A 22649-nucleotide genomic window follows, 5' to 3' on the forward strand; every position below is an offset into this window, starting at 1 on the left:
CCATTTGTCTTCACTGTGTGACTGTTTGTTCAGATTGGTTTCATACTATCTTTTATCCTGATCCGTACTGCCTAGCTGCTATTAGTCTTCATGCTCTCACTTCATTGAATACTTGACTATGGCTTGTCTAGTGTAGTCTACCTTCCGCTGCATGGTTATAGGTTCATTTCTATCGTTTGCCTTCGAAACTCCCATGTTTTGAAGACTTTCATAAAAATCGCCTATTCACCCCCCTCCTGTCGATAATTAGCACTTTTAATGGTCGTTCCGGCTTCTCTGGTATCCGTGCAATAAGGATAGAGCATTAAAAATAGATTTAAATGTTTGTCTCTTTGTCATATGCTGACAAGGACTTAGAGAAGAAAATCAACAGGTTTAAATAGAATGCATATGATTTGGACAGATAGAATTTGATGAAGAAGCACAGAAGAGGTTGGGGTCCAATCACATTCACTTAGATCAAGAAAAGATTGAAGCATGAAGACATAGCTATAAGTGAATGTTTTAGAAGACAGAACACAGATATATATATATATCAGACCAACTCTACATTGAGAAGATAAATCTCGAAGTTAAATTAATGTTGAAGACAAACCAAATGTGAAGACTATACAATTATGACACCACATGAAACACTTCAAAAAGACTTCGGTGGTGGCGTTACCCACTGTATAGGAAGTATTAGACCTAGACACGGCACACAATTATCGTGGCGCTCCGAAGTCAAATTTCGCGTTAATGTATTCACACTTAGAGTGTATGTCTTCATTGATTGAAGATATACGTTACTTTATGTGTTGCACATCTAAGTCATCAACATGCATAAGCGTTAGGATGTGTGTTCAACTACAGGACATTTGAGGATTCTAAGATATTTAGCTCACACCACAACTTGCAAAACCTTTTCTCGTCCAAGGGCTTTGTGAAGATATCTGCCAACAGAAATTGTTCCCACACATTGTTCAGCTCGAACTGTTGAAGCTCTTCTTGCATCGCTTGAATCCATTCAGGTTCCATGAAGGCTTCAGCAACTTTCTTGGGTTCAGATATAGAGACAAATGCAAAGTGCCCACAGAAATTTTCTAGTTGTGTTTCTCTTGAACGAGTGAGTGGACGAGGTGCATTGATGCTGTCGATTATCTTCTCAATTTGTACTTCATTTGTAACATGAGGATGAGATGGACAAAGACTTTGCTCTTGCTGATCATTGTCTTCATCATCGGCATTGACTTGAGGCTAAGCAGTGCCTTCGAGTTAATTAGGTGCAGAAATGATGAGTTCTTCTTCATCATGAGCCTCTGAAGGTATGATTTCTCCAGTACCCATAAGCTTGATGGATTCACTTGGTGAGACTTCATCTAGCACATTTGGCAGGTGCTCTCTTTGCGAGCCGTTAGTTTCATCGAACCGCACATCCACAGTTTCAACCACTCTATAGTGAAAGAGGTTGAAGACTCTGTAGGAGTGTGAATCCTTTCTGTACCCAAGCATAAAACCTTCATGTGCTTTTCGTGCAGATTTTGAAGTGTGATGCGGATCCTTGATCCAGCACCTAGCACCAAATACTCTAAAGTAGCTAACATTTGGCTTCTTACTAGTTAGTAGCTAATAGGATGTCTTCTTTAGAAGCTTGTGAAGATAAACACGATTGATGACATGGCATGTAGTGTCAATGGCTTCAGGCCAGAACTTTCTTGGAGTCTTGTACTCATCAAGCATCGTTCGTGCCATCTCAATGAGTGTTCTGTTCTTGCGCTCCATGATGTCATTCTGCTGAGGTGTGTATGGAGCTGAGAACTCATGAGTGAGGCCTAATGTATCAAGATAAGTGTCGAGGCCAGTGTTCTTGAATTATGTGCCATTGTCACTCCTGATGTGCTTGATCTTGATGAACATAGCAGTTTGACGAAACATGCTCATATTCATCAGTCTGAGTATGATTTCTCTGCAAAACATTGGCGTTAGGGTGACTCTGGTGAGTCCTTTGTCTGTATGGAGCCTCTGGACCATATGAAACCTTTGGTCTGGGGTTTGTCTTCTTCCATGGTGGTGTCATGATGACATTCACAGGAAGTTTCTCAAGACAACTTTTGGGCACCCAGATCTTCTTCAAGGGTGGTCCATTCCTGCAGTTAGTACCAATATACCTGGCAAACACCACACCATTCTGATTCTTAAACAGTTTACAGTTTGCATCAAAGGATTCATCAATGATAATAGGGTTAGCACAAGTCAAGCTAGATAAGGTAGATGGATCCACAGAAGGTTCCTTTTGCAGCAACCCATGTGGTTTTGGGGTACTGCTCAGGCTTCCAGTATGAACCATCAACATTCATTTTTCTCTCGAACCCAACACCCTCTTTCCTAGGGTTTTAGTTCAGAATATGTTTCTTGAGGACATCACATAGTGTCTGATGCCCATTTGAGGCTTTTGTACATCCCTATTTCAAGCAATGTCTTCAACCCGACATTCTCATCAGCAATAGTAGTGGTATCCTCATAAGAGGGGTTAGTTTCCACATCAACAGTTGAAGACATAGCAACATTAGCAGCATTAGAACATCCAGCAACAGAAAAAGCATTATCACACTCAAGTCATTTTAAACATGGTGGCTCAAAGTCTTCCTGAGCGGAACTGATTTGTTGAGCACAGAGTGACTCGTTCTCCTTTTGAAGATCTTCATGAGCCAATCTCAAGTTCGCAAGCTCTTGCTTCCTTTGAAGATAATCATAGGAGAGCTTTTCATGAGTGGTTGAGAGCTTTCATGACGACTTTCAAGTTCTTCGTACTTAACATGAATATTTTTAATGTCTTCAATTAAGGACTGAATTCGAGTCATTTCCGCATCCAATAGGTCATCGCTTTTGTCTAGCAACTTTTGAATATGTTCCATAGCATTTTGTTGTTCTATTGAAATTTTAGCAAGTGTTTTGTAGCTAGGTTTAAATTCACAGTTAGAGTTATCTTCACTTGATGTTTGAAAGTAAGCATCGCGTGAGTTTACCTTGGCACCGTGTGCCATGAAGCAGCAGGTAGGAAAAGATGGCTCATGTTTGGGAGTCATTGTTTTGAGTGACTCCATGAATTCGAGGAACCATGGGTCCTGACATGTTCGATGACCTTCATAGACGTCAGAGATTCGGTCCCATATAAGCTTTGCATTGTAGAGATGCATGATGCACCTGAACTTGTCTCTTGACAGACAGCAGCATATAATAGCCTTCACCTTCGCATCCAGAAAAGTGTATTTTTGAATATCGTCAGCACGCGCCATCTTGCATAAATCCGTGAGACCAATCTCCGTGATAGTCCAAAGCTCACAGTCCATAGCAAGAAGGAGCTTCCTCATCATAGCCTTCCATCGGGGATAATCATGACCATCAAAAATAGGGCATGCAACGGAGACCTTGATTGTCCCTACAGTCGACATAGCTAAAACTCCAGGTGGTTAAACCGAATCACATAGAACAAGGGAGCACCTTGCTCTGATACCAATTGAAAGTGCTAATTATCGACTAGAGGGGGGTGAATAGGCGAATTTTATGAAAGTCTTCGAAACACGTGGGCTTTGAAGACAAACAGTAGAAATGATCCTATTTATATGCAGCGGAAGGTAGACTACACTAGGCAAGCCATAGTCAAGTGAGCAATGAAGTGAAAGCACGAAGACTATCAGCGGCTAGGTAGTATGGATCAGGATGGAAGACAGTATGAAGCCAAACAGTAAACATTCTTCACTCAGTGAAGTCAATCAGATCATACAGGAAAGTAATGACTTCACGAAGACAAACTGTAAAGTAAAGGGAAGTGAAGGATAGAACCAGTAGCTTGGTGAAGACAAGGATTTGGTAGACCGGTTCTAGTTGTTGTGACAACTGTACGTCTAGTTAGGGAGGCTGAGATTCAACTCAGAAGACCGCGTCTTCACCTTATCCCCCTTGAGCTGAGGACACACAGTCCTCGCCCAATCACTCTGGTAAGTCTTCAAGGTAGACTTCCAAACCTTCACAGACTTCGTTCACCGGCGATCCACAATGACTCTTGGATGCTCAGAACGCGACGCCTAACCGGCTGGAGGATTCACAGTCCTCAAGTGTAACAAGTCTTCAGATCACGCGGATAGAAAGACTTCAGTGATGCCTAACACTCTTTGGCTCTGGGTGTTTAGGGCTTTGTCCTCGCAAGGATCTCTCTCTCAAATGCTTCGGAGGTGGTGTGGGGGAACGCAGTAATTTCAAAAAAAATCCTACGCACACGCAAGATCATGGTGATGCATAACAACGAGAGGGGAGAGTGTCGTCCACGTACCCTCGTAGACCGTAAGCAGGAGCATTATGAGAACGCGATTGATGTAGCCGTACGTCTTCACGATCCGACCGATCCAAGTACCGAACACACGACACCTCCGAGTTCAGCACACGTTCAGCTCGGTGACGTCCCATGAACTCTGATCCAACAGAGCTTCGAGGGAGAGTTCTATCAGCACGACGGCATGATGACGGTGATGATGATGCTACCGATGCAGGGCTTCTCCTAAGCACCGCTATGATATGACCGAGGTGAATTATGGTGGAGGGCGCACCGCACACGGCTAAAAGATCAACTGATCAACTTGTGTGTCTATGGGGTGCCCCCTCCTTCGTATATAAAGGAGTGGAGGAGGGGGAGAGGCCGGCCCTCCTAGATGCCCCCAAGGGGAGTCCTACTCCCACTGGGAGTAGGACTCCAACCCTTCCAAGAGTAGGAGTAGGAGAGAGGGAAGGAGGAGAGAGGGGAAAGGAAAGGCCCCCCTCCTTGTCCAATTCGGACTAGAGGGAGAGGGGGCGCGGAGCCAGCCCTGGCCGCCCCTCCTATTCTCCACTAAGGCCCAATAGGCCCATTACACTCCCCGAGGGGTTCCGGTAACCTCCTGGTACTCCGGTATTTGTCCGAACTTGCCCGGAACCTTTCCAAAGTCCAAACATAGTCATCCAATATATCGATCTTTATGTCTCAACCATTTCGAGACTCCTCGTCATGTTCGTGATCATATCCAGGACTCCGAACTACCTTCAGTACATCGAAACACATAAACTCATAATACCGATCCTCACTGAACATTAAGCGTGCGGACCCTACGGGTTCGAGAACTATGTAGACATGACCGAGGCTCATCTCCGGTCAATAAGCAATAGCGGAACCTGGATGCTCATACTGGCTCCTACATATTGTATGAAGATCTTTATCGTTCAAACCTCATAACAACATACGTTGTTCCTTTTGTCATCGGTATGTTACTTGCCCGAGATTTCATTGTTGGTATCTCAATACCTAGTTCAATCTCGTTACCGGCAAGTCTCTTTACTCGTTCTGTAATGCTACATCCCGTAACTAACTCATTAGCTACATTGCTTGCAAGGCTTATTGTGATGTGCATTACCGAGAGAGCCCAGAGATACCTCTCCGACAATCGGAGTGACAAATCCTAATCTCGATCTATGCCAACTCAACAAGTACCATCGGAGACACCTGTAGAGCACCTTTATAATCACCCAGTTACGTTGTGACGTTTGGTAGCACCCAAAGTGTTCCACCGGTACTCGGGAGTTGCGTAATCTCATAGTCATAGGAACATGCATAAGTCATGAAGAAAGCAATAGCAACAAACTAAACGATCATTGTGCTAAGCTAACGGATGGGTCAAGTCAATCACATCATCCTCTAATGATGCGATCCCGTTAATCAAATGACAACTCATGTCTATGGTTAAGAAACATAACCATCATTGACGTAACGAGCTACTCAAGTAGAGGCAAACTAGTGACACCCTGTTTGTCTATGTATTCACACATGTACTAAGTTTCCGGTTAATACAATTCTAGCATGAATAATAAACATTTGTCATGATATAAGGAAATATTAATAACAACTTTATTATTGCCTCTAGGGCATATTTCCTTCAGGTGGGTTGCTCTCAAATGACAAAAGTCATGCACTAACTCTGAGCAACCACCAATTTATGGTGTGGGGGTGGGCTATTTATAGCCAGGAGGCAACCCGACCTGATTTGTCTGAAATGACCATGGGTCACTAAGGAACTGACACGTGTCCAACAGTCAGATTTCAAACACACGCGGCAGCTTGACTTGGGCTACAAGTAAAGCTGACTCATCCAACTCTGGATAAGATTTGCTCTTATTGTCTTCGCTTGAAGACATAGGATTTGGTTGAGCATCACATCGGTCACTCTAACTTTGTTCACTTGGACCCCAGTTAACAGTATGGTGGTTCCTATGACTCAACAAAGAAGAAAACGAAACTACAAAACAACTATGTCTTCGCACTCCATAGTCTTCATGTGAATGTCTTCTCATGTCATAATCTTCACTGTGAATATCTGCACAGACCACCATTGTCTTCAGTATCTTCACACATTTTTAGGGGTCATCTCTGGTAGGTAGACCGAATCAATATGGGACTACTACCTGTGTTATCCGGCAATTCTCACAAACACATTAGTCCCTCAACCAAGTTTGTCGTCAATACTCCAAAACCAACTAAGGGTGGCACTAGATGCACTTACACTATAAGTGTCACAAATAGACCTAGATTTCATACTAAAATAACACCATATGATACGCATCAACCAACTCTAATATCACCTAGATACTTGAATGTCACCATAAATATCCGTGAGTTGATTATTCGATAAGCATCAAACAACTTCAGATTCATAATATTCAATATAACACAAAGAACTTCAATGAGTAGTTTCTATCGAAGAAAATAGGACAAAAATGTGCATCAACTCTATGCCTAAATTACGCCAATGTCACCACGGGAATCCACAAGTTGATTGACAAAACATACATCAAGTGAATCAATAGAACACCCCATTATCACCACGGGTATCCACATGTAAGACATACATCAAGTGTTCTCAAATCCAAAATATTCAATCTGATAATAGTGAAACCTCAAAGGGAAGACTCAATTAATCACAACAAGATAGAGAGGGAGAAACACCATATGATCCAATTGTATTAATAAAGCTCACAGTACATCAAGATTGTGCCAAATCAAGAACGTGAGAGAGAGAGAGAGATCAAACACATAGCTACTAGTACATACCCTCAGCCTCGAGGGTGAACTACTCCCTCTTCATCATGGTGACCGCCAGGATGATGAAGATGGCTCCGGTGATGATTACCCTCTCGGGTAGGGTGCCGGAACAGGGATCTAAATGGGATCTATTTGGAATAGAGGCTTGCGGTGGTGGAGCCGAAGTTCTAGCTTAACTTTCAGGGGTTTCTGAATATATAAGAATTTTCAGTGTTGGAATCAAGCGAAGAGGGGCCACATGGGGGCCATAAGGTATCTTGGCACGACCACCCCCTAGTCGCGCCCAAGTACCTTATAACCTCCTCGTGGCTCTTCTGGTACTCTCTCGAAGCTTTGGGGGTGTCTCTTATGTTCCAAAAAATCGTCAAAAAATTTCGCTGCATTTGGACTTGATTTGATATGGATTTTCTAGAAAACCAAAAAAGAAGCAGAAAACATCAACTGGCATTGGACACTAGGTTAATATGTTAGTCCATGAAAATCATATAAAAGTCATATACAGGTGCACCAAAACCATATAAAATTATTGTAAACATGGCATGAGTACTTCATAAATTATAGATACATTGGAGACATATTAGGATGCTAAAACACAGGAACGAGATAAAAGAACAAAACCGGTAACAAGGAAACTGACATAGTGAAGAATTTGTTGATTCACGGGGATGTTGATAAATCTCCCCTCTGGTTTTGTAACATATCACGAAGCAATAGGAACAGCAGACGGTAGCTACAGGTTCACTCGAATATCATTCATTTGGGTATGCGAGTCAATATGGATGTCCACAGTTCCGCTTTTGATCATTAGTTGGAAGGAGTTCCAGTCATGTCTATTCTTCATTGAATGTACAAGGCCACACTCTTGAGCACCATCGATCTGCTAAGTACTAGGTGGTTAGGAGCTTGAGATAAAGTCACTGGAAAAGTTTCAGAGATGTTGGAAATGCTTCAAAGAAAACCGGGAAGCTGAAAAAGTTTCGGAATGCCTCCAAATTTTTTCAAAGGGTTTCAAAAAGGTTCCAGGACCTCCTAGAATTTTCTGGGAGGCGCCTAGGGGCTGTCAGTTGGCTTGGCCCAAGTAGGCAGACCCACATGATGTGGAACCCAGTAGGAGAAAAGGGGCACCCCTTGCCTCCTGATGTGGCGCCCTAATAGAAAGGGCACCCCATGGTGTGGTGCCCAAGAGGAAGGAGGCCCCTTTGGGGGCAGCTCCTTGGCAAGTGGTGGCCTAGAGAAGGGGGTGCCCTTTAGGGGCAGCCCCAACTTTTTCTGTGGCAAGTTTTGGTGAGGGGGTTCCCCGGCCTTTGGAGGCAACTTTTGGTGATGGCCCCCACTTTGGGGTTGCCTCGTTCCACCCCTTACCTTCCCTTATCCACTATAAATAGAGGAGGAGGGTACCCACCCAAGACACACTTGAGATCTCATCCAAATGGCATGTTATATAATGATGTGCCTTTCTCTCTCTCACCCTCCATGAAATAGTTCTGTTCTTCTACAAGGTTGCCTATTATCCGACGGTGATTAGTTTTGGATGGCGAAGCACCGATCAGGTGGAGAGATCATGCTTTCAATCTTTGTTTGAGGGAGAAAATTATTGCTTTTGGGAGGTTGTAAATCCTAGCTACAAGAATTTGTACCAACAACCTTCACCAACTCTTCTTCTGTTGTGCTCCAAGTAGGTAATGATCAGATCTAACCTTGTATGAATCTTCATAGTTGTCCTATGCTTGTACTTAGTCTAGAATTTTTGTGTTTTCTATTGTGTTACCCTACATGAGACGTCCCAGAACCATCAGGGGATTATCATAAACTACGCGTGGCTGGAGAACAACATCGACATGGGGGTGTTTGGTTTACTCCATACCCCTACATACAAGGAGATCATCCATGAGTTCCTCGCCTCCTTCAAGGACACACTCGAGTACTTGGATGTCCCTATGACGCGCACCTTCAACCTTGTCGGGGAACACACACACTCACACTTCAAGGGTTGTGTGACATGATTGGTTTCCCTAATGAGGGGTACAACATGTCCGAGGGCCTGCAGCTTACCGAAGTTAGCGCGATGTGGAAGGTCATCTCCACCAAGCATGACTTCAACTTCACTTAGGAGAAGGTATCGACCATCCAAAATCCTTCAATTCGCTACTTCATGATTTTTCTTGCCAACACCCTTGTTGGGTGAATGATATGCTCACATGCGAAAAGCTGTCGCAAAAAGTGCAATGTGTTGTTCTATGCGCGTTACTGCGCGAGTACGCAAAATATTGCTTTATTCATGTTACTGTTTCACCTTATCTCGCTTCTCAAGAATTTTGAAAAGAGGAAGGAGCAACCATAAAAACTTCTTGGCATAAAAACCACCTTTTAGGTTATTCACACGACTTTTGGCATGATCTTGTCACTGGGAAAATTGATAGAAAATGATAGAAGGGGTATTTGAGAGCCATGATCAGGAGGTGCTTGTCTGTGTCAATGATACGTTCAGATGCTATGTCTTTCTTTTATCAAATCCCCTTTATATTTTTTAAAAGAACCAAATATGCAAAATCTCATTCTCATGAGAGAATAACTTTTTCACTTGCTTCCTGCCTAGTTAACTATAAAGACTTCCTTCGAGAAGAAGAACTAGTGTTATGAAACTATATGTGGCTACTCAGCGAGCTAGAGTGCAACCATTCAAATACAAGAATTCTCTCAATTAAATTTACATGATCCATGAGAATAAATATATTCTATCTTCACAAGCTGCTAAACCCTTTCTATGTTCTTCATATTTCCTAGTTGCCCGAGAATGAGCAACACTATAAGCTTGGAGGAGTTGATGCCTAGATATTTTGACACTTCACATGGGTATTTCTATGGTTTTCCGAAGGGTTTTTGCCGGTTGTCGCAATTTTATTAATGAGAATCCTTTGAGAGTGAAGAAACCTTGTTTTCCTACTTGATGTGTAGGATGATATATTTTTTGGAGGAAATCAATCAATACCTAAGTCCTTGGAGCAAATTGGAGCAACCTCCCTTTTGATCACTTCTCCATTTAGCGCATTAGAGAAGAAGGCAACGTCTGGTATGAGCATGCGTGAGCGCTCATACCAGCGCTCATACCAGCCGCTTTTGTATCCCCCCTTACTAGTCTAAACATCCTTCATGAAGGGGCATAGATGATTAGAGGCAACCAGACGCCACTGGACAGGAGAACTCCACATCCAAGAAGAGAGACGTGATCCGAGAGAGAAGAGCTTCACTCGGATCCATTTCGGACTTCTCCGATCTTCACCCCTTTTAATTCTCCACAACATCACCATAAGATATAGTTATTAAAATTGGTAATACTAGGGTTAGCAACTCTATCCATATTATTTCAAAGATTGAGATCGAATCGATCATTCATACTATTATGAATCTTCTGCAATATTTTTGATACGATTCCCCTTAGTTTAACCTTTGTGTTTTTTGTTATTCCCCTCTCATGAGAAAGTAATCACCCATAGGCATGGAGATGTAGGTGATTGGTGGCATTCATTTGCCATTTTATATGTTGTTATTTGTGAAACTACTCCTATCATTGATTATTAAGTTGATTTATTTGTGGTGAGCGCAATGCATGTTGTTTAAGTTAAGAGACCAAACAACATGGTATATAGACCTACACAGGTAACACATATCGTTTGGCGATTTCATGACCTCTAGGTGACAAGCATTGGTTTCTACCAGGAGCGAAGACAATACGAGGATAATGGGAATCCATGGCACATACATGGCATTTAAAGCATTGCTCTGATCTCACAACCTTAATTGTTGAAACGATCATTCATAAATGGCAATGTATGTGACATCCTAGTTTAATAGGAATGATGGACTACCCATATCAACAAGATGCACCTTCTTTTCTGGGAGCCAATATGGAAGGAACCTCAAAGTCAAGCGTGCTTGGCAAGGAGCAATTTGAGGATGGGTGACCGACTGGGAAGTTGATCCCAGGTGCACACAAGTAAGGACAAAGTGTGCAGAACATACTAGTGCTTGTATGTGGGGTCAATCTAGATCCCAGAGCAACGATCCAGAATTGGGGGTGAACTGGTGGGTTTGGCCTAGGTGTTACAAATGTTCATACAAGACAATAGAGGAGACCGATCCTTGCATGGAGGAGTTTGACTACTCAAAGGTGAACCGCCTACTGAATATAATTAATGAAGTAGAATCACCTGAGAATGTAACTAGTATTACCACTACACTCGCACATTTGATGTACATTATGATTCGAACGTTCTCTGCCCCTAGCCTCTCCACTTCAATCAAACAAACTGTTTATTTGCATTTTTCTTCCTTTTGTGTTCTTTACTTTAGTGTTCTTTACTTTCTTTCGTTTGTAACATACTAGCAAACATGCCCGTGCGTTGCAACGGGAAAAATAAAATAATCACCTTGTCCCCATACTCAGTCCACCTCATATTTCCACAACACTAAGAAGAGACTGCATGGTTTGGATCCATCCTTCGTTATGGAGAAAACACATTTTTCCCAAGAACTTATTAACTATGTCAAGGAACTATGTCACAGGACATTGGTCGGAAATTATATAAAGGATGGATCGACTGAGGGTGGTTTTTTTGGATGCTAATTCAGTAGATGGGTATGATTTCTAGTGAAATGACTTGGACAAACAACACTAACTTCAAATAATTAGTTCATTTTAAGATTTACAAATTAAACAGAAAGAAACAACATTATGAACAAATAGTAGAACATGTTTATTTTTGTTTGACAAAATCAATACAATGCAAAGACCCAGCAGTGAGGATCCTAGGGTAACAAAGAAGCAAAGAGGAGCATGATGAGAGCATGCCAGCTCTTGAAATTTAGCCATTAGATAGATGGTTTTGTAGAGAAGTACCAGCTCTCGAAAGTTCTCCATCAGATAGAATGTTTGTAGAGAAGTACCAGCTCTTGAAAGTTATCCATCAAATAGAAGGTTTTGTAGAGAAGTCGAGTGCAACCCAGAATTGTCGCCCACATTCCGCTAGCTCAAACCCGTCTGAATGACGGTCTCATGCACCGACCGACCTTGTCGACGTATTTGCCATTCACGCTCTTTATCACCTTTTTTGCTGGCTTCCAATGTGGTGTTTCCGTGTTCACCGCCATGCGGCCTTGGTAGTGCCACTAACACCAACTTCAGCACAATCCAAAACAATAACAAAAAAATGATTTAACAACAAAAGTATTTTTTTCTCGGAAGAAGTCTCTCACTTCCTGCCATAGCAAGTGGTCACACCACAACGAAGTTAGCCTCTCTCTCTCTCTATCTATTTTTCATGGTAATCATCGACGCATGTTTGATGCCTCAGAAGCGATGCTTGGGCACAACCTACACCTGCATCAGTCTGACTCCAACTTACTACCTGGGCCTAGGGGAGGTATTTTTCTATATGGTATTGATCTTTGATGACGACCAGTGTATTTGGGCTGTTTTTTTGCCATCGTCTCATCGGCCATGTTAGACAACAAGCGCTACATAGTACTATATTAATATGTGGTTTATTGTAGCAGTTGATTCTTGATAGATGCTATATGATCATATATATGGAAATTACTACTGAGCCCTACACACTGGAACAGAGTATAACACAATTACAATTAGTATTTCTTGTTTGCCATAGTAGCAGTTGATTCTTGATTGATGCTATATGTTCATACATATGGAAATTACTACTGAGCCCTACACACTGGAATAGAGTATAACACAGTTACAATTAGTATTTTCTAGCTTGCCATAGTAGCAGTTGATTCTTGATTGATGCTATATGTTCCTATATATGGAAATTGCTTGTATTATAATTGAAGAGTTGGCAATAAAAATTCAAATAACACTTGCAGTGCATTGTCCTACAGACAAAAAATACGGACAAGAGCAGGAATAGGGAATGGATTGGACAAGGGGAGAGAAAAGGCAAACAATACCTTGTTATTGGCCGGATAGAGTGGTGCAGCTCGAGCCTCCAGATCAATCTCATCCTCGTTAGCCATCAATAGAGAGGTCCAATTCCATCCTCTTGCAATGCATGTGCAGTTGTGCATGTTGTATCCATCCCTTCGAGCTTGACCACTGCGCGGGCTATATGAACGTCGGCTCTTCGATGTTGGCACATTAGACGACTGGGCGGATCAGTTGGGGTGCCGACATGTCAAACCTCTGCAAATAACATCGGGCTCTCCTCCCTTACAGGCCCTCCACCAACTTGCCACATCCTCCTCCTCCATCCTCCCTTATTCTTCCTCCCCGCGGTATCTCTTCCTTCATCTTGTACCACCCACCTCTTCTCCTACTCCTCGCCACATGACGGCATGAGTCGCTACCACCAAGAACCTGTTGGGGAGCGCATGTAGCGACCCGACCTTAGACGGTCAAGTCTCTGTGCATAAGTGCCATCCCTGGATCGGTAATGCTGACACACACAGTACTCGAAGGATTTATAACAGAGTGGCAATCACACACTTATTACATTGAATGTCTCAAAAGAGAATGTATTACAATAAATATGGCTTAAGGCCATCTGAATAAGATAACAGTGGGTAGACCGTACCAACCTACATCCCCTACATCTGCTAGCCTACCACTGGAAGAGGTCATGCAACTTACTCCACTATGCTAGAGCCCATAATAGCTTGGGGCTGCACACAAAAGTTTCTAGCATTAATAATCTTATGATCCCTTTGAGCCTCGGTGGCGAACCATAGGATGATCACATGGGTACTCCGAGATATCCTAGGACAACACTGGATTCTCTAGGTGCCCACAACCAATCCACCTAGATGTGTATTTAAGTAGCCACCTTAAGTTAACCATTATTTAACATTCTCACACCTGTCATGGATACACTCAAACCCAATTCACGTCTACGAGCATAGCGTGGCGATATAAGCATAACGTAGAAGTAACTCCCAAGCGTTTGATAATAAAAGGGTAATAGGTTCTACCTCATCATCTACTTTGCAAAAACCCACATGTTAAGAGATCCTACTCATGCAATGTTTGAGGGTTGTGACTAATGCATAAAAACTGGGTAAGAAAAGAGTATGATCAAAGTGTTACTTTCCTTGCTGATGATCCGCAAAACCTAGTGACTCGTAGTAGCACGCTGCGCACTCCGAGAATTCTATCGCAAACAAACAATAGCATAAATAAGCACTAAAGCAAAGATGCAAGGTTAAAACTTCAAATAAGAAGATCCAAACTGAAAGTTCAACTGAAGAGCTTCGATTTGCAAAAAGAATCGATCAAAACGGAGGTACGCAAGTGAAACTACGCTCAAAAGAACTTTGAATACAAATCTGCTTGAAATCAAATTTTAAAATTGTCAAAACCTTGTTCAAGTTGATTAAACAAAAAGAGGGGCTCGAGACAAAGATTTTGCATTGGTTTCATTGGATTTGGGCAAACGGTTAAGAAACGACGAGGGTTTGAAGATCAGGGGCTAATCTGCGATAAAAATAATTGCGGATAGGTCCCTGGCCGAAAAAGAAAATAAAAAGAAAAAACTACGGCGTGAACGTTCGCTAACAGAACCAATCTAACGGAAATCGTTCACTAATAGGTCTAAATGAACGAACGTTCGTTAGATAAACTAAACCGAAGAAAACCGAAATAAAACCCGATCTAAACAAAAAAATCCGTTCTAGGGATTTTATCGAAAATAAGACCAAAGAAAACCGGTGACTTTTTTGGCGAACTCCGGCGGACGGCGGCGGCAGGCTCTAGCGCGGCGTCGGCGATGGGTGGCGCAGCGCGGCGGGCTCCGGCGGCGAGGCGTGGCGCGGCGGCGGCGCGGATTGCGAGGCGGCAGCGCTAGGGTTTCGGGCGGGCGGGCTGGTGGGCTAGGGCGGCGGCCTCAGCGGCTTATAAATCCTGGGAGTGGACAGAGTCTGGGTAGCCCACGGCCCAAAGGTCAGTTCACTTTTTTTTAAGATTCTGCCGAGAAAACAAATCCTAAATAAATATATAAAAATTGAAAAATGCCAAAACAAATTTTCGCCGTCTAAATAAAATATTTAGAACTTAGTGAACATTTTCTTGGCCTAAAATGCCATTTTGAAAAATGCATATTTTTTCTAATTCAAATAAAATAGCAATAAAATCCAAATAAAATACTTATTTTATTTTAACATTTTTCCTCCAATATTTCATTTATTTTGGAGAAGTCATATTATCTCCTCTCATATATTTATAATATTGGAAATATTATTTGGGGAGAAAAATAATTAAAACCAAAGTGATCCCCTTTTCAATATTTGAGAAAATTCAAATATGAAAACAATAAAATCCCCAACTCTCTCCGTGGGTCCTTGAATTGCTGAGGATTTTAGGATCACAAAGCCAAAATGCAAATAAAATTTGATATGCATATGATGACCTATGTATAACATTCCAAATTGAAAATTTGGGATGTTACAAACCTACCCCTCTTAAGGTGAATCTCGCCCTCGAGATTCGGGTTGGCTAGAAAATAGGTGTGGGTGGTCTTTCCGTAGATCATCCTCTCATTCCCAGGTGGCTTCATCCTCGGTATGGTGGCTCCACTGAACTTTGCAAAACTTGATAACCTTGCTGTGGGTAACTCGGCCGGCAAACTCGAGAATCTTGACAGGTTTCTCCTCATAAGTCAAGTCACTATCCAACTGAATTGCTTCCAGGGGCACTGTATCTCTTAGAGGAATATCGGCCATCTCAGCATGGCACTTCTTCAACTAGGAAACGTGAAACACATCATGAACTCCTGACAGTCCTTCGTGTAACTCCAACTTGTAGGCCACCTCTCCCATACATTCCAAAACTCGGTATGGTCCTACAAATCTCGAGGCTAACTTTCCCTTGACTCCAAAACATTTAACTCTTCGCAGAGGTGACACATGTAGATAGGCTCTGTCTTCGATTTCATACACTACCTCCTTGCGTTTTGAGTCTGCATAACTCTTCTGCCTGGACTGAGCTACCTTTAGTCTATCTCGAATCAACTTAACCTTCTCTTCAGACTCTTTGATCAAATCTGGCCCAAACAACTGGCGGTCTCCAACTTCATCCCACATCAACGGTGTTCTGCACCTTCTTCCATACAAAGCTTTGAAAGGTGCCATCTTCAGACTCGCTTAATAACTTTGTTGTAAGAGAACTCTACGTAGGGAAATTATCATCCCAACTAGATCCATAATCGAGCGCACATGCTCTCAACATGTCCTCCAGAATCTGATTGACTCTCTTGGTCTGTCCATCTGTCTGCGGATGAAAGGTTGTACTGAACTCTAGCCTGGTGCCCAAAGTCTGGTGTAGCTGGTGCCAAAACTTTGAAGTAAACTGTGTTCCTCTATCTGATACGGTCACCCTTGGAACTCCATGCAGACATACGATCCTGGTCATATATATCTTGGCCAACTTTGCACTTGTATAGGTGGTTTTCACTGGGATAAAGTGAGCCACTTTGGTCAAATGATCCACTACTACCCAAATAGAATCATATCCCGATCAAATCCTGGGTAATCCGGTGATGAAATCCATGCCAAGCTTGTCCCACTTTCATTCGGGTATCGGCATAGGCTGCAGTAATCCTGCTGGCTTCTGATGTTCTGCCTTCACTCTCTGACATACATCACATACTGCTACATACTCGGCAATATCCTTCTTCATACCAGTCCACCAGAAATGCTCCTTCAAATCCAAATACATCTTCGTGTTTCTGGGGTGTATCAAATATGGCGAGTCATGAGCTTCCTCGAGTATCAACTTCCTGATCTCTGCATTATTGGGTACATAAACATGGTCCTCAAACCACAAGGTGTCGTGCTCATCCTCACGAAAACCCTTGGCTTTTCCTTTTCTCATCTTCTCCTTTACCTCAGCAATTTCCTTATCATCCTTCTAAGCTTCTCGAATCTTTCCCAATAATGTCGACTGAATTTCCAATGCCACAACAAAACCTCTAAGGACTATCTCCAAACATAGATCCCTGAGATCCTTGGCTAACTCTGTAGGCAATCCTCCGCTTACGAGGGTGTTGGCGTAACTCTTCCGGATCAAAGCATCTGCTATGACATTGGCCTTGCCTGGATGATAGTGCAGCTTCATATCATAATACTTTATAAGCTCCAGCCATCTCCTTTGCCTGAGATTCAACTCCTTTTGTGTGAAAATGTACTTCAAACTCTTATGATCCGATTACACGTCACAATGATTTCCAATAAGAAAATGTCTCCAGGTCTTAAGTGCATGCACTACCGCTGCTAACTCCAAATCATGCGTGGTGTAATTTAACTCATGTGGTCGAAGCTGACGTGAGGCATATGAAACAACTCTTCCGTCTTGCATAAGTACGCCTCCAAGTCCTAAGCGAGATGCGTCGCAATACACTTGGAAATCCTTGCGTATATTCGGCAGAGTCGGCACTAGGGCTATAACCAAACGTTTCTTCAGCTCCTGGAAACTTGCCTCACATTCATCTGTCCATTCGAACTTGGTTTCCTTTTTCAACAACTCCATCATAGGCTTCGCAATCTTAGAGAAATTCTCGATGAATCTCCGATAATATCCCGCAAGTCCAAGAAAACTGCGCATCTCTCCAACTGAGGTGGGTGCCAACCACTCAGTGACTGACTGAACCTTGGTAGGGTCTACTGCTATACCTTCTCCTGATATAACATGTCCAAGGAATCCAACTTCCTTCAACCAAAACTCACATTTGCTGAACTTGGCGTATAACTGATGTTCCCTGAGCTTCTCGAGAACTAAATGCAAATGGTCCTTGTGTTCCTCTTCATTCTTCGAGTATACCAAAATGTCATCAATGAACACCACGACAAATTTATCCAAGAACTCCATGAACGCCTTATTCATCATACTCAGGAAATAGGATAGGGCGGTTGTTAGTCTAAATGACATAACCGTGTACTCATATAGCCCGTACCTCGTGGTGAAAGCTGTCTTGGGTATATCCTGTTCTCGGATCTTTAGCTGGTGGTATCCTGATCGAAGATCGATCTTGGAAAATACTTTAGCTCCTTGCAGTTGGTCAAACAAATCATTGATCATCGGCAGGGGGTACTTGTTCTTGATCGTCACTTCATTCAATGCTCAATAATCAACTACCATTCTCAAAGACTTATCTTTCTTCTCAACCAAGAGCACTGGGGCTCCCCATGGTGACGAACTTCAACGAATGTAACCTTTCTCCAATAACTCCTTAATCTGTTTTTTAATCTCCTCCAGATCATTGGTGGGCATCCAGTATGGTCTCTTCGATATTGGTCCGGTGCCTGGAAATAGCTCTATCAAAAACTCAATGTCTCTATTCGGTGCCATGCCTGGTAGCTCCTCTAATACATCTGGATAACCCTTCACTACACGCACTTCCTCCTAAACAACTCGCATGAGAGAATTTATGTGACTCCTCTTTGGTACATGCCTGGATACATACTTAATCCTTTTTCCCTCCGGGGTAGTGAGCATAATTGGCCTACTAGCACAATCAATGTTTCCTTCATACTTTGATAGCCAATCCATACCCAATATCATGTCCAATCATTGTGACTCCAGAATTATTAGGTCTGAGGGGAAAACATGGCTACCAATGTTTAAGGGTAACCGTTCACACCATCGGCTGACCATATACTCTACACCTGGTGAGCGTACTAGCAAGGGTGTCCTAAGAGCTAAGGTGGGTATCTTAAACTTGTCCACAAATCCCCTTGAAATGTATGAATGCGATGCACCAGTATCAAAAAGAACGAGAGCGGTAAATGACTTAACCAAAAACTTACCGATAACTGCATATGACTGCTCTTCAACCTCCACCATGTTCACGTGGTTCACTTGGCCCTTGTTGAAAGGGTTGGGCTTCTTCCCAGAGCTTCCATTGCCATTTCCATTCTTTGCTTCAGGACATTCAGTGGCGTAATGTCCAGTCTTCCCGCACTTGAAACAAGTAACGTGACTTAGATCCCTCTTGGCGGGTGTGGCTGGGTTAGAGCGATTCGGATTACTGCCTGCTCCATTCCCGTTTCCATTCTTGGGGCCACTGTGGTTATGCAAACTTCCTTCATTGTGGTTATGTCCTCCATGGTTATGGGTATATCCTCCCGAATTCGGGGTGAAACGAGGTTTCTTCTGAGCTCCTGAATTGTACCTCCCTTGTCCATTCTTACTTTTGCGGCTCTCAATCCGTTGTTGTTTCCCTTCAATCATAAGAGCCTTATCTACCAACTCCTGGTAGTTGTTAAATGTTGCCACCATTAACTGCGTACTCATCTCATCATTCAGCCCTTCCATAAATTTCTCCTGTTTTCGTGGCATCTATGGCCACATCATCTAGGGCATAGCGGGGTAACTTGCTAAACTCCTCCATGTGCTGCCCCACAGTACGGTTTCCCTGGCGTAAGTTGCAAAACTCATGCTTCTTCATGCTCATAGCTCTAGTTGAGACATGAGCAGTGCGGAATGCTTGCTGAAACTGCTCCCATGTGACATTGGCTATAGGAAAAGTGGCTGTGTAATTCTCTCACCATGAGGCTGCGGGTCCATCCAATTGGTGTGTGGCAAAACGCACCTTCTCAGCATTTGTGCAACCTATGGTGGTCAACTCCCTTCCAATCTTGCGTAGCCAGTCATCAGCAACTATGGGATCAATGCTACTGGAAAACACCGGCGGTTGTAACCCTAGAAAACGGGCTAAGTTATCAACTGGAGGGGGTGGCGGTGGGTTGTTGTTATTGTTGTTGTTATTGTTGCCTTGATTCTGAGCTAGCAACTGCATCAGTGTATTCTACTGTTGGATCAACTGGGTGAGCTCCGTGGGAAGACAAATCCGGGATCACGTCTCGGAGGCATCTGATGGGTTTAAAGGGGAGAGATTAGGATAGAAATGAGGTCTAGTGAGAAAGCACTACCCATATGCACATGAGACAAGCACAAACATATCACTCTAAAACAATTTCAAGCAAGGGCATACAACCGATCTAACTATCGTTACAGTGCTCAGACTACTACTATATACATGGGGGAATACTACTAATAATATGGTGGTCTACTAAAAAAATTATCGGTAGAAGACTCCATGATATCTTCTCTAGCTTCGTCATCATAATCATCATTAGTGGGGTCGGAGTCAGTGTCATTGATGATGATGTAGTCTGGGATGGTCGTCATCTCCTCCTGGCGCAGGGTCTCCCATGAATACTCCTAGCTTCCTTGTTAGCTCGTCATACTTCTCTACTAGCATGGTGATTTCCTCGTATCCATCGTGTGTAGACTTGAGTTCCTCTTCAAGCTCCATATTCCTAGTCATCACCTTCTTCAGATCTATCATGCTTGCGCACATTTGGTTCTCCCGGCGACGAATGTGTTGGTTTAGGTCCTGGATGTAAGCTGCAATGGACCTATCTTTCCTGGTGCTGATCATCTCCCATTGCTCATCTCGGCGCCCACATATCTGCTAGATAGTGTCCATAAGATCCTTGTGATAAACTTCGCCGATGTGTCCTATGGCGATGTGGGCTGCCATGCTCTTTCCTAGACTCCATGTTGGTGCATCAAAGGAAAACTCTATGGGCTCAGTTACTGGCGTGAATGTCCTTCCTGGAACTTGAAATCGAATCATCCAACACTCCTCTTCTGGTAAAGTGGCGGTGTAGGTCCCGGTGAATCTTGGTATTCCAATGTTCAGGTACCTAGTGACTTCCTTCAAGTGTCGTCCAAAAGGTGTGTCTTCATCCGGCTGTGTAAACTTGTTCATTGTGTCCTCCATCCTATAGAGTAGAAGATGGAGAGAAGTCAGAAATGAGTAGAGAAGAGTGACCTATGGCTCATCTTAGTGGTCGTGTCCTACATTCAGCGTGTGCTCTGATACCATCTTGTAGTGACCCGACCTCAGACGGTCAAGTCTCTGTGCATAGGTGTCATCCCTGGATCGGTAATGCTAACACACACAGTATTTGAAGGATTTATAACAGAGTGGCAATCACACACTTATTACATCGAATGTCTCAAAAGATAACTTATTACAATAAATATGGCTTAAGGCCATCTGAATAAGATAACAGCGGAAGGCTTGGAAGATAAAGTGAGTCCATCAACTCCAGCGACATAGCCGAGTGCACGACAACGACCTAGCGCACCTTACTCTTTGTCTGAAAAGTCTGCAACATGATATGTTGCTGACCGAAATGGGTCAGAACATGGAATATGCTGGCAAGATAACACAGTAGAACAATGAACAAGTAAATACTATCACTACATACATATGTGGCTGGTGGAGGCTCTACGATTATAATGTTTTGCGAAAAGCCAATTTTCCCTACAACAAAGGATTATATTTATTTAACTATCATGGTAGTTGTTAAACATTGAGAAGGTTCCTCCAACTCAATCCCATTTAAAAAGTGATTAACCCAACAAATTAAGTAACAGAGTGATGAGATCAACATGATATCCAAGAACCAGATACTCAAGATGTCCATAACCGGGGACTGATACGTCTCCAACGTATCTATAATTTTTGATTGATCCATGCTATATTATCTACTGTTTTCGACTATATTGGGCTTTATTTTCCACTTTTGTATTATTTTTTGGACTAACCTATTAACCGGAGGCCCAGCCCGGAATTGCTGTTTTTTGCCTATTTTAGTGTTTCGGAGAAACAGAATATCAAACAGAGTCCAAAAGGAATGAAACCTTCGGAAACGTGATTTTCTCATCAGATAAGACCCATGAGACTTGGACCCTCCGTCAAGAAAGCCACAAGGCGGTCACGAGGGTGGAGGGCGCCCTCCCAGGGCGCGCCCCCCTGCCTCGTGGGCCCCTCAAAGAATGATCAGAAGCAGACGCTCTGATCAAGGGTGGATAAGTTCAATAGACCTACGGGTACAATTAACGACAAACAGATTAGTCGAGAACAAGCTCATGTTCACACATGATGTCTGAGACAGAAAGATAATTGAAAAGGATCAACTGATGATTGCGTGCATTCGCACTCATGTTGAATCAATAGGATCAAAATGACGGTGTCTAAGGATACTAACGAATATTGCCAGACATATGGAAAGCATTCATAATGCAAGCAGACAAGTATTGCAGAGCAATAAGCTACCAAGGAATTTTGGAGGATCAAATAGTATTTCGAAGACCATTGTGAAACACATGAACAACTGGGGATGAGTGGATACTCGATAAGGGCGAGAAATTATCCGTAGGGGTATTTAGGTGGAAAGGAATTGTAAGGCAGTAGGCACAAAGTATTCTCGGATCAATAGAGAGAATTTCAGGATATCTTGTAGTGACAAGATCAACTGGGAACAACAGTAAGAACGACAGATGTATGTATTTATCCATAGGGATATTTCGGTTGTAGGGAATTGAAAAAGCAACGGACACCAAGTCTCGAGTGAACATTGGAGAGTATCTTCGGAATCCTTCGGTGCAACATGCGATCATCTATGCTAAGGGCTCTCCGGGACGAAGTGGTTACGAGAACCTAGAGTTAGAGTTAGTAAATTCATTTTA

This window comes from Triticum aestivum, chromosome 5A (assembly GCF_018294505.1).
Source record: "Triticum aestivum cultivar Chinese Spring chromosome 5A, IWGSC CS RefSeq v2.1, whole genome shotgun sequence".
Lineage (NCBI taxonomy): Eukaryota > Viridiplantae > Streptophyta > Magnoliopsida > Poales > Poaceae > Triticum > Triticum aestivum.